Raw genomic sequence first — 4,131 nt, 5'->3', positions numbered from 1 at the left:
CGGGGCCCTGGATATCTGAGGCCGAGAGGATGCCCTGGCCCGGGCTTCCAAGCCCCCGTGGCCCGGCTCGCTGGAGCTTCGTAGCTTTTTTTTTTTTTTTTCCTCCAAGAGCCCTCTCGGTCCCTGCCAGCGGGGCCCTGGATATCTGAGGCCGAGAGGATGCCCTGGCCCGGCTTTCTATCCCGGGCCTCTCGGTCTGTGAGTACTCTCACGGTTCTAAGGTCGACCAGTTGTTCCTTTGAGGACCGGTTCTCTTTCTTATGGGGACGTTTCTGTGACACTTCCCCTAGCATGACTTCCAGATCTTTGTTGGTGCCTGTATGTTTCCTCCCCGACACTTTTGTGGTTTTGATCTTTCCTCTCAGTTCGCATTGTACCTGGAGATATATACTGACACGCTGTCCTGTGACTGTGACACTCAAAGGACATTATAAGCGATCCCCGAAAGGCTGTTTGCTTGTCCAGCCTTTTTATGTCTGCCCATGGGTTGCTGCGGTGCCTGAAGCTATTTTTTTCCCCCAGCAGGCTTCCTGCGTTCCCGAGCTTGGTTGCTTGTGTGTCCCGGGGTGTAGCTTGTGACAACCGGGCACTGCTGATATTTTTGCGTGTCAGGAGTATCCCGATTTCTCTGCGGTCGTTGTCACCTGTTGCCGGCTGGAGGAGCGCCTATTTTTTGCCGTTTTCCCGGTGTCTTCCGTTAACTGGCTTTTTTTTTTTTTTTTTGGAGCGTTCCGGAATCTCCCGTAGTTGTGTGCTCGCTGTGTCCGGGTCGTTCTGCCACATGCCTCCCGAGTGCGCTTTTTTTCTTTTTTGGTCTGTGCTTTTTTTTTTTTTTTTAAATATATATATATATATGTATATCTGTATTGGGGTCGACCAGTTGTCCTTTTCTTTCGTCCACCTGTTAAGAGAGCGCGGGTCGACCAGTTGTCCCGTTCGAGGTGGTCCTGATAACCTGCGGGCGACTGGTTCTTGTTTCTGTCGGACGCAAAGTCGATAGAGGGCGCTGTGTGTGTCGCTTTGGCTCCTCTTTTTTTTTTTTTTTTCTTTTTTTTAAATAGATATTGAAGGAGGATGACCGGCTTTCTCGAACCATTTATTTATTTATTTATTTATTTATTTATTTATTTATTTATTTATTTATTTATTTATTCATTCATTCATTTATTTATTCATTTATTTATTCATTTATTCATTTATTCATTCATTTATTCATTCATTCATTCATTCATTCATTCATTCATTTATCTATCTATCCATTCATTCATTCACTTAATTACTTAGTTATTTATCTATCTATTTATCTATTTATCTATTTATTTATTTAACTTAAATAAGTACACTGCAGCTGTCTTCAGACATACCAGAAGAGGGCGTCAAGATACCACTGCAGATGGTTGTGAGCTAAAATTGGTTCTCTTAACCATCTCTCCAGCTTTTTTTTTTAACGCTATTTTATTTTCTTATTGTTTTCAAGATTTATTCATTCATTTATTTGTTTATTTATTTATGTTACACATACACTGTTGATCTCTTCATGCATCGGATGTGAGCTACCATGTGGTTGCTGGGAATTGAACTCAGGACCCCTGGAAGAGCAGTCGGTGCTCTCAACCGCTGAGTTTAGTTTTTAAATAAGATGACACTTAGAATAGATAGATAGATAGATAGATAGATAGATAGATAGATAGATAGATAGATCGATCGATCGATAGATAGATAGATAGATAGATAGATAGATAGATAGATAGATAGATAATTGAAGGAGGCCAACGAGTTGGCTTCTTTTCTCATTTTAAACAAGACTGATCACTTGGGGAGTGGTGCGGGGGTGGGGGGGGTCCTATTTGTGGGTGGCTAAGTTTTGTAACTATTTTATTCTAACAGAAGGTTGAAAAGGGGCAAGCTCTGGCTGTGAGATTGGAGGAAGATGCTAATGAGATGCTAACCAGGAGGTTTGAAAGTCAAGCCAGCCTTGTAATGTTCCCTAAAACTTAGAAACGTTGTAACAAAGCGACGTGTCATTTACTTTCTCCTACTGCTTCTTTTCACTCCATAGATCAAGCGGGCAGGCTGTCAGCTTTTGTGAGTTTTCTCTGTCGGCTCTGCTCTGCTTTGATGAACAGACATATTTTTGCTTTGGCTGCTTGGCTTTGACTTGGCATAATTTCCCTTCCTTTCTGTCCGTGCAGGGTTCCAAGACTGCCTTTCCAAGAGGAATCAGAAAGGAGGAGGCCAGAACTAAAGTCTCTTCTCTGATAAAGCGCCGAGACTAGGAACCAGCCCATCTGGACGGCCCTCCCTCCCTCCCTCCCTCCCTCCCTCCCTCCCTCACACCCACCCACCCACCCATTTTCCCTCTTCCACGGTACACTCAATAAAATAAAGTAAACACATAAAGTTTTCCACTTGTTTGTTTGTCTATAAAGCACATCTCCCGTCTCTCTCTATGAACTATTTGCTTTCAGGCCCACATTGCTCCAGCCTCTTTCTTTGCAAATGGTAATGGAGTTGATAACACACCCTAGGAGAAAGAGAAAGAGTCACCACCCGGCCTCACTCTGACAGCTCAGGGATTACTAAGGCGGTGCAATCTGGAATCATATTTACATGACTTACTTGGTATTTCTAATGCTTAAAAAAAAAAAAAAAAAAAAAAACTACGAGTGCACTGTATATAGCTGTCTTCAGACACAACAGACTAATAAGGCATTACAGATGTTTAGGAGCTACCTACCATACAGTTGCTGGGTTCAGGACCACCCCTGGAAGAGCAAAGCCTCAGCTCTTAATTACCCAGCCATCTATCCAGCCCCGGTATTTATAACTATTGTTCAATATTTATTTAGGCAGATGAAGCACGTGGCGAAGAAATTGAGCATCTTAAAACCATGACCATTGACCGCGCACAAAGAGGTTATTGGCTCCTCTTTGGAAGTAGTACTGTGTAAAACTTGCTTGACAAAGCAGAGTCGAATCCACACAACACAAAGGGGACACTATAACAAATTACGATTGTTTGTGTACATAGAAAACTTTTGTTCTTGAAAAGCTGGTCAAGCATTGCAGTGTAACCCACAAAAAAAAAAAAAAAAAAAAAAAAAAAGGAAAAACCTTTTTTCTTTCCTCGATTTTCTTTTCTTTTCTCTCCCTCTCTCCCAGCCGTGATGAATTCAACTGGCTCTGGTGGTGAACACCCCTAATCCCAGCACATTCCAACAGAATTTTTCCTCTCACATACAGACCATCTCTAATTGAATGTTATGATTAAAATGTCTCACCCCGCCCTCCATACTGGAATTAATCTTAAAAAGGAGGACTGTTTTAGAGGTAAGCTTAAGTAACCTCTAGCTCATGCAAGAGAGGTGTAGGAAGGACACCCACTCCACCTCCCAACCAAATAGTAGCGAAGATGGCAGACAGCACATAATTAGTGGTGAAATTGCATTATACACTACAAGCAAGTCTTCCTCTCTGTCTCTTTGCCTCTCTCTCTCTGCTTCTCTCTCTCTGCTTTTCTCTCTCTCTCTCTCTCTCTCTCTCTCTCTCTCTCTCTCTCTCTCTCTCCCTCTCTCTCTCTCCCCCATTCTCCCCCCTCTCTCTCTCGCTCTCTCTATCTTTCTTGAGTTGACCCCTGACTCAACTCAAGAAACAAAGAGGAAATAAAAGAAATAGATACAATTTTGACTTGGAATAAACCATACAAACTAAGAAAAAGGGGAAGGCAGCGTTGGGGTGCACACTGCCTCTTTGGTTGAAAACACAGACAGACAGACAGACACACACACACACACACACACACAAAGAGAGAGAGAGAGAGAGAGAGAGAGAGAGAGAGAGAGACAGACAGACAGACAGACAGACAGACAGACAGACAGACAGACAGACAGAGAGAGCAGGGACAGAGACCTAGAGACAGAAAGACAAGATGGTGACTATAAATCAGGGATGAGTGGGACATGCTCTGCTTGCACATGCTCATGCTGCCATCTGCTTTCCAAGGGCCAGACAGCAAGGTGTTGCTGCGGTCAGTGCACAGGTGTGGTCATTGGGATAAGCAAGATAAGACCTCCACCTCACCTACAGGTCTCTCTTCCCTTCTCTCCCTTTCCCACACCTCCTCTCTCGTCT

At 43.5% G+C, this 4,131-nt stretch overlaps 1 long non-coding RNA gene across 2 annotated transcripts in view; it reads left to right on the top strand.

The window, feature by feature from the left end:
* Positions 1 to 2,400, top strand: part of LOC308416132 — a 3,666-nt gene extending 1,266 nt beyond the window's left edge. For both annotated transcript variants that reach the window (XR_013974912.1, XR_013974913.1), the window contains exon 2: positions 2,193 to 2,400. This is a non-coding gene — a long non-coding RNA (uncharacterized lncRNA). The remainder of the gene's footprint in view (positions 1 to 2,192) is intronic.
* The last annotated feature ends 1,731 nt before the right edge of the window (positions 2,401 to 4,131 follow it).

This window comes from Micromys minutus, assembly GCF_963924665.1.
Source record: "Micromys minutus genome assembly, contig: SCAFFOLD_215, whole genome shotgun sequence".
Classification (NCBI taxonomy): Eukaryota; Metazoa; Chordata; class Mammalia; order Rodentia; family Muridae; genus Micromys; species Micromys minutus.
The sequence above is the reverse complement of the archived record's forward strand: the minus strand, read 5'-3'. Positions and strand labels throughout refer to the sequence as shown.